Here is a 12770-nt window from a genome sequence, read left to right as displayed (position 1 = left end):
CTTTAAACACACAACTGAGATATCCTGAAATATTTCCATCTACAGAGCTTTTGTAATCAGTCTCAGTCTGTTCATATTCAGATAATCCAGGAATTTCTTCCCTTACTACAGTATCATTCAGCAGCCCTGGATCTTCCTCCCTATTTCTGCATTCTTCATGTAATATAAACTGACAAAATAAGTTTGGGCATTCCCATAACTCAACTCAGTGAGCAATCCTAGACTTATTTGAAACAAATCTCCCCAGAAGAGTTCTGACAACACAGGAAACTGCACGACCAAATCTGCAAACTGGGTGAAACTTCCAAGCAGAGACCAATTAGCCATGAAGGCTGAGCAAAATAATTGAGTTTCTAATCAGTGGGGTCCCAGAGCAGCATTCTGGCAGGAGCAACTGGAAAGAAACACCTCCACACTGTGTTTTCATGTGTCTATCTTGGGAAAAAAACCTTACTTAGCAGCAGTGAGGAGAGCTGAGGCCTTTCAAGTTCAGTAACAGCATTTTTTAAACAATGTAGGAGATCTCAGAGAGGGTGAGGTGCATGACAAAGCAGTTTCAAGACAAAGTTTGGATGTTTTTCAAGGGACTTTATAAGATGTGATGAATGCTGCAGCAGAGAGGTGGATTCTGTGATTCAGTGAGTCACTTCCAGTCTCACATTCCTGTTCTGCAGGCAGAGATTGGGAAAGTATAGGGAAAATAACAGAAGCAACTTACAGCAAGACCACAGCTGTTCACTGCCTTGGTCAGAATCAAACTTAAGTACAAAATAAAAGAAACCTGCTTTTCAGGTTATTCTGACAGAGAAAAAGGGAAAACGGCATGGTTAAAATTACACCATATAAAATGGGACATAGGATCACCAAGTCTGCTGGTGGCCACATTAAGTAAAACTCATTACTGAAGAAAAAACAAAATATTGTCTTTATCCACTCTCATCAAACCTGCTGTGGAGAAGTCAACAGCATAAAGTGATTCTTCTGTCATTCTTGCTTACTTCCTGCTTTAACAGCTTTTGCTTTTTCCTAGGCATCAATACATTTAAGAAAAGAAAAAACCAGTATCAATGAAAGCACGTTGGTGTAGCAGGGGAGGCCAGATCCCTCCATATCTATTGAAGTGAAGCAACAGAAGGATTGCAGAGACTGTGCCACCAGAGCATTATTTTATCTCAGTGAAAGGGGAAAGGGAAAAAGAAGAGTATTTATGAGTGAACACACTGTTCTTAGCACCCTGGAGGAACACCTCTCAAGGTCTATCTAACAAATACTCCCTGTGAGGGACAGAAATCTCTGCGTGCCAGGAGGGAGCTCGCACAACTGGATTTCAGTCTCACCTGCCCCCATCAGTCCTTGTCTGGTAGAGCCAGTAGGATAAAATACAAAAACAAGGAATGCAAGTTTCTTCAGTCTCAGTGCTCAGACAACAAGGAAAAGGTTCTTATCAGCCAGTACCCAAAACAACCCAAGGTCAGGTTTCCGGGAACCCGGCTGCAGAGCACAGAACCCTCTGCCGTTCTCACAGCTCCTGCTTCCCTCCAGCCTCCTGGTTTCCATCTCCCACCTGCTGGGTAACCATGCACTCCCCAGCAGCAGGATTTGTCTCATGGATTGCTGTTTCCAGCAGCAAGATTTGTCTCATGGATTGCTGTTTCCAGCAGCAGGATTGGTGAAGGTCCAAACCTCAGGTGGCTGTTGCAGTTGCCTGGGACAGGACTGTGCAGCCTCACTTGGCAGGGGTTTTGAAAGGATTTTGTGTCTCATCCTTTCAGCAGTGGGGTGAAAAATCTCTTGAGCATCTGGGATGATATGTATTTGGGGTTTTACACTTAGTCAAAAAGATATTTATCCAACAGATGGAAACATGACAAACTAGTCTCTAAAGTAAGCATGTCTTCTGAAAATCTCATGCCTGAGTCAATATCCGTAGCTGGCAGGAGACTGTTACGATTTTAAAAGTGTCATTGCACACAACTGAGAAAATGTCAGAATCAATCTTCCCTCTTCTTTATACAAAAAAATCTGTTGATAACCTAGGAAACATATCAGTAATCTGAGTAACTGAGAAAAAATCTAATACATTAGAGGAGCCATTTATACACAAGATGAGTCAAAATTACATTTGTTTTATGTACTGTAATAAATTAATCCAAGATCTGAAAGATCTTCACTAGGACCTGATCTACAATTGAAATCATTTTCCACCCTTGAAAGGCTGGCTAAAAAAAAAATCACAGCCCTGCTTACCAGTTTTATCCAGCAATTCACTTCTCAAAGATATAAACGTATTTGAGGCAAGGAAATTGCTTTTGAGTTCATTTCATTGAGCTGTAGAGGCAGAAGAATTATCTGTTTAAGTTGCTTTTATGTGAGTGGGAATTGTCAATGGCAGCACAGAGAACTTCAGTAGGAAACAAACTGAATGCTGGGCCTAATCTAAACAACACATTTAACACTGGTCAGCTTTGATATTTACTTCCAGACCTGAACTTTGCAGACAGAGTATTTACCTAACTAGTAAGAGGTGGTACAGCTGTGTTTGTGTTAGCAGGCACAAATATTACCTTGATTTCCTTTACTTCCATCACATATTGTGCCATCAGAGTTATGGAGAACTGAAAACATTTGGGCACGTAGACATAATAAACCCTTTCCTAGTAAAAAACTAGTGACCCTAGCATTTGATTGCACAACTTATCACAAGCCACAGGAAAAAGAAGATGTGACATTTCATCCTGAAGAGCCCTTTGTCAACAATTATTCGTTGAGGTAAAGTTCAGGAAAAATTGCTTTCTACTTCCTCACTGATAACATTTAGGAATATTATCTGTGAGATCTGAAGAGTATCTTTAAAGCTTTTGTTCTGCTTCAAGGGACTTCACAGATTATCTGTACATAAAATATTAAGCAAATCAGAAAGAATAACCTGCATGAATTACCAGAAATTACTTGTCTTTACTCTTTGCACTTTTTTGTTGTTTGGGGGGAGTTTTAAATTTAGTTAAATATGTACTGCTACCTTTTAGAATAGAAATCCATGAAAATGTTCTTGTCAGGACTTCATAAGCATGGCCATGCTCTTGGAATTCAATTATTTTTGTAACACCTAATTTTTTGTAAAATAACTTTCACTCTTGTGCAAGACCTTCAACCTGACAGATGTCAAATATCAACTCAAAGGGAAAAAAACCTAACTAAATACTCAGATCACAACCCTATGAAACTCACTAAGTTACATTCAAGCACTTACAGTTTTTTCCCAGGAAACTCTCTCTTAGTTCTACAGGTCTCCTTGGTGACTAATTTTTGTAAAGTTGACTATTTTGGGGGTCAGAGCTCAGTACATAATTATACACTTTCTTCCTTGCTGCCTTCTCAAAAAAGAGGTGCTTTTAACCTGCATAGTGCACTTACTCATTGCTCATAAATTGGCACATCACAGAGAACTGTTATTCTTCTCCTCCATTTGTATCTAAAATTTGAAAATTACCTCTGATTCCCCATCAGACACACTGAGGAGTTCTCACAGGTGTCATGTACTTCAGCAGAACTAATTCACCATCTTTACAGGGCTGCTGATAGATGTTACAACCTTAAAGGAGTATTGACAGCCACCATTTTTCAAAAGGCTTCAGAAGAAACACACTTTTAAGCTGCATTTCAATCAATAATAATGACCAAAGATTACACTGGCAAAAATGCTGTGTAGTGATTTGTTCTCCTAGGTCTCAAATCAGCTGGCATTAACATTCCTGACCCTCTCTGTTGCAGGTATCTTGTGAAAGGCTGGAGGAGAGAAATAGAGTTTTGATATTTTTCAGGGCATTTTTTTTTAACCATAGTTGCTCAGCTGCTGAATACATATGAACGTGCAGAAAGATCCAGAAAATCATATTGGGAGTTCAAGAGAAGACAGAAACCTGCAGGGAATTAATTAATTCTTACATATGCCACTGCCTTTTTTTAAAAAAAGAAGGCCAAACCCTGAGGGACCAAGTAGCATTTACCATTCAAGCACCAGTTAGAATTACTTGGGCCCTAAATACGATTAAAAAGTAGATGTTCACAATAAGAGCAAACCTCAAATGCTCAGAGGTCAGAGAGATTTTGAACATGGTACACTACACCATATTCTTTTTTCCCAAATAAGATACTGAGGATGCTCACAGACACCCAGCAGAATCTACAAGTGTCTCCAACTCCAAAAATTTAAATGCTGCTTACCACATGACCTTAAAATCAGCAGGATGAGGAAAGGACTTCCCAGCTCCAGGGCTTCTGCTGAGTTCTGAGAAACATCTTGGTTCTCTTGGCCAACTTCCTCAATGTTATGGCTTCTAACCCCACGCTGGCTCTGCTGCCAGCCTTTTATAATCTGCAATCACCGTTTGCCAAAACCTGCTTTATGCTGTACTCTGGCAAAACTCCCACTGACCACCACACATGCTGATGTAGTGCTGAAGGAAGAATCACATGGGGAACAACAAGATAAAGTGGTTCAGAAAGGGGGAGAGAGAGTTTGGGTTAAAAGAATACTTATTTTACACGTATTTTTTAAAAATTTTCAGTTATTGATTTACTTCCTTTACAGAAGGCCAACAATATTAATGTGTAAAGCTACATAAATGCTGCAGTTCTCATGCAAAGGCTTGTAAAAGCTTTGGTACAAGTTTCTATATGGCTCATGACCTCTGCTCACTAGACCACTTACCTATTTTAAGTGAGGTCTGTGTAACAAGTGCCATGGCCTCTGGCTTTGTGTTCCCCCCTTGGTGGTACATACTGGTGTTACTGGTTTCCACTGAGAGCCATACCAAACACAAGGGCAACACAGAGTTTGCAGACAGTTGTTTAAACAGAGTTTGAATACTAAGATGTGGGGTTGGATCCCGTCCTGCTTTGTAGTCCATTTTTAGACTACCTCATGAAAATGAATGCAGTCATTGCTCAAAGCAAGTCCTGCCTCATCTGAATGAGGCAGCAGCATCAGCCTCCTCATCTCATCTCAGCTTTCCTCACGGGCTTCCGTGCTACAACTCCTGTAAACAACCACAGTCTCAGAAGACAAGCCTTGGCAAGGAATCCATAATTCTACTACTTTCACAAGTGTTTGAATTATATAACCTTCTTCAGTTCCACCATTTTTACAGGACTGTCATATTTCTCTGTATTCACTGCTGCATTATTTTACAGTACTGACTCAGAAGAATAAAGGTAGCAATAGTATTGTCTGCAACTAATGCTATGGAATGAATTGCAGTTCTGGATTTCATGCAAGGCCTTCAATTTATCAGTTTTCATTTTATGAAGAACAAAAAAATTTGGAATCAGGGAAAGCTCCCTTAGTTGCAGCTTTAGAAAAAGGTAAATAGTGAAGGCTTTGAAACAGTAAAATCACCTATACAGAAGACACCTTTCTGTCCATGTAGCCTCTGTGTTAGTTATTAAACAAATGCCATCACTTACCAGGTGAGCCCTTTGTTATTAACCAGACAAGCATCTTCCCTTGTGAACACCTTATATTCTACCATGTTCCCCTCTCTCATCCTAGCACAGAGAATACATACTGGAATATTTTTTCAAGCATCAGTGAATATAGAGAGAATTTCTTTTCAAAGGGCAGAAGGTACTAATTCCCTTCAGTCTGGCAGAATATATTTACCTTTCAAACCATCCACTCAATGGAGACATCTTTATGAGTTTGTAAGTTCCCACCAGGGATGTGCTTTTGAAGGGAATCTCCTGCTCATTCCCTCTCACTTGACTTTGTTTCACCCAGCCCAAATCAGAGAGTACAGCCAAAAGACACAAAGCTGAAAGATGCTCTCTACAGACTCTGCAGAGCATCTCCTGTGCCCCAGCTATTGCTGGATTTCCAGTTCACAGGAGCAAACTGGAGCCAGTTCAAAGCACGTTCCCTCCTTTCCACCCACTCACATGCAGTGTGGACATCAGGTTCTTGGCACCAGAGGCAAACTGGCTCCAACTGCTCAGCACCAGTTGTAAATGTAGGCATGGACAATATTAGCTCAAGGTGGTGGGCAGGCTGGAGCCAAATTTTGCACGGCAGGATGTATTTCCTTTTTGCAGCTCAGCTTTCCTCTTAATAAAACTTCCTTTGATTAAATCATTTTAAAAATAGATCGTTTTGTTTGCCTGGGAGGAATGGAGCAAGTTAGATTCACCTATGTCAGGAAGTTCAGGATGTTATCTGCAGGCACAAAGATGAATGCACTGAATGTGTGGGCTACACAGTTCCTTTTATCATGTCTAGAGTCTGCTATCGTGCTTATCCTGCAAATTCAACACACTTTCCCTGAAGGTTGAAAGCCTATGGATTTATTTCAGCCTGTTATGAGGCAAGCAACTTCATCTCTCCATTGAAGCACTTAAAAAAAAAAAGGCAAATTTGGAAATCACAGCTAGATTAGGAAGAGAGAATTAGGAATATGATAGATGAATAAAATGCATGTATTTAGTCTGGATATGAACTCACAACTGAGATAGGTTCTGTTGTTTTTGAAGCACTATTGTAGAAAGGAGAGGCTGGATGAACCAACTCTGTTAGAAGACTGAACTGTTTTTTCAAAATAACCCTGATTTTTCTGTCCAAAAAATGAAAAATAAATGTACTCAATAGAATTGTTCAGTTGGAAGGGACCTATAATGGTCAACTATTCCAATTGCCTAATCGAACAATACCAGTTTTTATAATCAAGAGATTCAGTGATGTATGTTAAGAAAATCAACCTCTAAGAAATCAACACCTACAGCATTTTTTTAAGGAAAACACGCAAACGTCACAAAAATGTAGGATTTTTTGAAAGGCATAAAAGATAAAAAATATTAACATTGCAGGTACTATTTCTAATTACTTGATAAGTTACCATTTTTGTGCTTCCATCTGTAACATCTTAAAGAATTAGATCTTTTGCAACAAAAATCTTATAAGAAAACAAGAAGACTGGGTAGAATCTGTAAAATAAAATAAGTAGTGTATAAGACAATATTATTTTAGAAATAATATTTATAGTAGATACAGCTTGGTCAGATGTAGCATTGAGGACATGGTTTAGTAATTTGATGCTGAACATTGTGGTGGTGCTGGGACATGGGGATCTTCTGGCTCTTATGGTCATTTCCAATCACAATGATTCTGTGACTCTAACTTGGGACTTAAACTGAAAGTTACAACTGAGCAAACAATGCCAAACATAATAACTTCATTTTGTGGATATTGGACACTTAGTGGATTCCTAATGGGAGGATGTGCAAGCTCCTCTTTAACCTGGAAGCTGTTTGGTGGCTCACAGGGAATATTCCTCTGCAGTTGGGTTGGTTTGCATCAGAGATGTGCATCACTGCAACCAGCACTGCCTGTCATTCTCCTCTGCAGTTAAAAGAGAGGCTAATTGCTGAATCTAAGAGTGAGATACCATTTTCTCTCTAGAAGTGCTCTCTCCACTTTAAACTGGCAGAAAGAAAGAGAGAAATTTAGTCTGTTTCCACATGTTCTGTGTCCTCTGTTACACAGTCTGCTTTTCTGTGCACCTGATGTAAGCTGAGCACAGGCTGCCACCTGAGCCAGCCTGAGCCACCAGTGCCACCAGTATGCCCAGTGCCTGCTGGGGCCCAGCAGTGCTGCTCCTCTCAGGAAGAGGAACCAGGTCTCTCACAGCACTGAGTCCATCCAGGCTTCAGCAGGGCTTCAGCACCTGCATTCCCAGCTCCCATATCCTTGGCACTGCTGAAACACAAAGTATGGGGCAGAGCTGCAGCCTTCCTCCCTTCCCTCAGCTGTGCTGCCAGATTGCCTCAGTCCCTAAATACAGCAAGTGAGGCTGAGGAGGTGAGAAAAGCAGTGGTGCCACGTGGGAACCATAAATAATAGCAGTGCTATGACAGGCAAGCAGAAAAGAGAGTTTGAACCCTGCCTTCACCTGAAGCCCCACTCCATGGATCACCCACAGCATGCGATCAGTTCTATTTTTAATGCAGTATTTTCTAACATGAGTCAGTTACCAATCTATTTCTGATCTGAACAGGAAGGACGGCGGAACATCCTTAATCACAGCTGAACCAAAATTAGAACAGAAAAATGGATCCGTTCAGCTCCTTTATTTATACTAACCAACTTTAGGTTTACCTATATGAAAATATATACATAAACTCATTTAGCAGATCCTTAGTGAAGGAACGGAATCTGGTTTAAGGAGAAATTAAAAATGCAGAATTGGGTATTGGAAGGGGCCTGTTCCATCCAAGGCTTTTACTTGGAAAGCTGTAATTCAGCCAGCCAAGCCACCATCTAAGGGTGGTGACAGCAGCACGTCTGAGAGTCACCTCTTGGTCGCTCTTTGCTCAGCACTTGTCAGGCCACAGCCAAAACACCCTTGACTGGAATTCTGTGCCCAGCCTTGGCACTCAGCATTGGGGAGAGAAAGAACACAGCAAGGCCCTGAACCTCAGAGATTAACCATGCTTGGAGCAGGACTGGGAACTAGGTGACCTCCACATGCCCCTTTTGACCTTAATCCCACACTCCGGAGACTCTCACACCACACATATGTTAAAAGCATGTCACGAACTGGTTAAAAAACAATCTACAATAGTTAAAAAAAAAAAAAAATGGTCATTCCAATATGTGACAGCAGAAGCCCTTTTCTCCATGGCAGAACAGTGATACTGTAGCAACAAAAATAACATTGAAGAAAATCAGAACAAATCATTAGTGATAAGACAATGATGTTACAGAGAACATATTATTAGAAAATCACCAAAATACACTGGATGACCCTGGAAATGCAATCAAGCACCGAGATGACAAGAGCTCAACAAATTATTAAATGTATAAGCTTTGTAAAAACTGCAGAAAGACTGCTGTCATCACAATCTGCTAAAGCCCTGCTGTTGGTTTTCACACTAAGTCCTCTATCTCATAATTCCTTTGGAAAACTTGCAATCAGAGAATTATAGTAATCAAAATCTCACAGAAATATTAATTAAATTAAGGAAGTATCCTGATGTAAAACAATTGCAGTGATTAATACATAAATCCCTATTTCTTTTAGTCCAAAAGAAAGAAGTAATTTTCAGCACTAAGGCTGAAATTAAAGACTTAAAGATAGGTACATGTGAGGGAAACACATCTAAAAAGGGGGAGGGGAAAATCTTGCCTTTTTCCAAGCTGTTTTGACTATTAACAACTCAGTTGCAAGATAATTCCATATGGGCAAGATATGCAGCATGTTTACATTTGCTGTTTACAGCTGCACTTAGGTCATTTTAGAGATGAATGTATGGATAAGCACAGGGTCAGCATGGATACAGCAAACTGCTTCATACAGAAATGGAGATTTCTCCTTTAGTTGCCTAGCAATAAGATCTGACTCTTGGAAGCTAACAAACACTGATTAGAAAACAGAATAGAATTATTTAATATATCACATGCATCATACAAAATGGAACATAAGGCTATTGAAGAAAGGAAAACGTTAGGCCAGAAAAATCAAATTCTATTCAGTGAAATTTATCAAGGAAATATGTGATACTAAGAAACTACAATATCTAAATGAAAGAAATCCTCAGTCTGTTCACTCTGTCAGTACTTTTCATCATTCTTCTTTTAGCAGAAAGTCCAATTCATCTTGGCTAATGGATCTGACTTTTGAATTGCTGTGTTTAACTTGTCCAGTCTCCTCAACAGTGTTTTGAAGCAGGAGACAGACACAGAGAGATATTTTTAAAAATTGAATAGGATGAACATGATGGCATTTCTCTTCCTGGAAAGCACAGCAGGGTGCTAATGGAAAGTTTGATGACATTTACTACACTGGTGGAGAGGCTAAAGCCTACATTTGTGTTTTGCATTTTACAAAGAGCTTTAAAATTGCCCCGATGCCTTTTAGCACATTTGTAAGGTCTCTCTCAGTTCTTTCATTATTACAAATGTTTTTCTTTCAGTACTTCAGCAGTAGAACAGGAAGATCACAAGCCAAGGATAGACAGCCTGCCACAAATCCAGCACAGACCAGGAGTACCCACATCTCGGATCAGTACTAGCATTGGTCTTTCCCCCTTATAGTCTAAATTTAAATAGATTAGTAGACAATAAAACTGAGGAAACAGAGGCCACTGGATAGTATTCCAGCATTAAAAGCAGCTTGGATTTATAATGCACTACTCAGGCATTATTGAAACCTGAAAAAAGAACATGATTCCTCTTTCTGCTATTTCCAAGCTTTCTTTAAAACATTCTCCTTTAACAAGCCCTTAAAACAGTACTTCCCAAATCTGTTCCTGCTGGAGCTGTCACTTAACAGTATTCCATCTGCTTGGGATGGAAAGTCATAAATTTTCTCTCATGTCCTGTTACATCAGCATAAATCTGGAGTAACTCCCCAGACTTCCTGTGTGACGCACTCGCTCGGGGTTTGCCTACACAAGGAAGTAAACACAGAGGAAAACTGAGCCCACCACCAACCCTGGCTCACTCCTGCTGGAAACATTCTTACCAGACAGAAAAGAAAAGCAGCTTTTCCCACTCTGAATATGGGTTAATCTACTTTGAACAAAGAGAATCCTAGTAAAATCCAAAGGTATGAGCACATTCCATAATGAAGTGCTTTACAAAAATAAAGTTTTGGGATCAGAAGCAGCATGTCTTCTATCTAGTCATAAATACCCTGCTTCTCAAACTTTCCCTAATTCAATTGAGAGGTACTTTAAGATATTGGACACAGCTTTGCATTTTGGCATGAAAATTCCTTTTCACTGTCTGTAACATACATTTTTACAGAATGGTCCATTACTTGGTACTTAAAAAGTACTCACTTTTCCATGAAGACAAGGACTTTATTTCTTAATCTTCCTTTCCCAGTTGCAAAGTCTGTCACACAGACTAATTAACTGCATCTTAATTTGGTCTTGTACTGTGTCTCCTTTGTCCTTGTCACAGCACTGTGAAACATCCCTAAATGGAACATAAATTATATTTACTACATAAAAGGTTGTATTCAGACAGGAGTTTACATTTATTTTTTTTTTTTATATTGGTCAGACACTATAATGGTAGAAACTACACAAATATCTAGAAAAGCAAAAGCAGACAAAAATAAAGGACACACAAGTGAAGACTGATGTGTGAATCATGGCAAGTTATTCAACCAGGGCTAATCTACTGAGATACAAATTGATTGGTAATTTCATTACAATACTCTCTGAATAATAATAATAATAATAATAATAATAATAATAATAATAATAATGCAATTACCTATGTGACCACCATGTACGTTTTAAAAGCTAAGAATCATTAGTATTTATCTCCATAGTGTAGAGGGAGTAGGAATACAGACTTGTCTCTGATTTCTTGTTGATACGAGTTTTGTACAAATTTTGTGCTATAAACACTGATTTCAGAAAGTTTCTGAAAAGGAGTAAATTAGACAGAATTTTCTCTCAGAAAATTCAAAGGTGGAAGTAATTAATTTTCTCATCTGGGGCTGTGTGGTCATCTTTGCATCTATTCTGAGATCCCAAGTACAGAATCCAACTTCTACTTTTTTTTCCTATGTAATTAGAAATAATAGCTTGAGCTATTAATTTCAATTTTATGCACTGTAATTTGAACTCTGCTCTTCCCTCCATTTTTTAATTTTGATCTCTTTTGACAAGTAACAAGATAAATAAAATACTAAGCTTGAACCCTTAACTCATTGTGAAAATAGTACCATACACCCCACTTTGTATTTCCATGTCTTAAATAATATTCAAAGATCTGTTGTCAATTACACAGCAAAGATCATATCTAATTTGTAAGATTAATTGAAAGGAACTGGTATTTATGAATGGATGAACCAAAACCCTTCATGTTCCTAACCAAGATTCAGCAATCCTGGTTTCTTATGGATAGTCCAGTGTGGAGAATGAAAAACGGAGATGCTCTGGGAAGTATTTATATATTCTGTATGAAGTGTGACTACTCTTTTCTATCTTTTTATTTAAATTATAACCAGCAAATAGCCAAGAAACTCTCTTATCAAATAAATTTCGTAATAAAACATAGATAACACATATATGTAACACAAACCAGGTTTTATTCTGGCTTAATAGCAAAGGTTATCAAGCTAAATGTACCATAAATTCTCACAGTACTGCAAGTAATGCCACTCCTTTCAATTAGTTTGGTGTGTACTGTTTTAGGCAGTCTTATCCACTTGCTTTTTTACCACCCAAACTACAAACCTCGTTTTCACTGACTATTTCTAAAATTCCTTTCAAAAATTAGTAACAATAAGCCCTGCATAAATCCAGCAAGTCAGTAAAAAAAAAAAAATGGTGCAAGAGTATTTTGTATAGTTTTATCTACAAATCTGTCTACTCCTTTTCTAAGTAACCATACTTAAAACTGAGGTAAAGCATGTGTTGTACTTTCTCACTGTAAGCAGGAAATATCCATCCCACTCTGTGTTTGTTGTCCTCTGAATTCTCCCTCTCAGAAAACCCACCCTAAAAGCAAGAACCACTCTGTAGTCTGAGTGTAATTTTTTAGATTACAGGTAATTGAAGCTGTTACCTGTACCAGGTTGTAACACCACACAGAGGAGCTGCATCATGTGAGGCCAGATCAGTGACTGACATCAAAGGAGCCAACTGTTTTCAGTTTCTTTTCTCCAGGCAGTGCCAGCTGCATTAGCAGTGATTTCCTTTCAAAGGGACCTGGCAGCAGGGCCTAAAGGGGACAACAGAAGTGACAATCTGGATCTTGT

General features: G+C 39.0%; 1 long non-coding RNA gene across 2 annotated transcripts in view; it reads right to left on the bottom strand.

The window, feature by feature from the left end:
* The window catches only part of LOC134550823 (uncharacterized), a 59816-nt gene that overhangs the window by 42171 nt on the left and 4875 nt on the right, over positions 1-12770 (bottom strand). For both annotated transcript variants that reach the window (XR_010080457.1, XR_010080458.1), the window contains 2 exons: positions 12578-12733; positions 10834-10972 (listed from right to left, as the gene is read on the bottom strand). This is a non-coding gene — a long non-coding RNA (uncharacterized LOC134550823). The remainder of the gene's footprint in view (positions 1-10833; positions 10973-12577; positions 12734-12770) is intronic.

This window comes from Prinia subflava, chromosome 5 (genome assembly GCF_021018805.1).
Source record: "Prinia subflava isolate CZ2003 ecotype Zambia chromosome 5, Cam_Psub_1.2, whole genome shotgun sequence".
Classification (NCBI taxonomy): Eukaryota; Metazoa; Chordata; class Aves; order Passeriformes; family Cisticolidae; genus Prinia; species Prinia subflava.
Note: the sequence above shows the minus strand (reverse complement) of the source record. Positions and strands in the feature narration are given on the sequence as shown.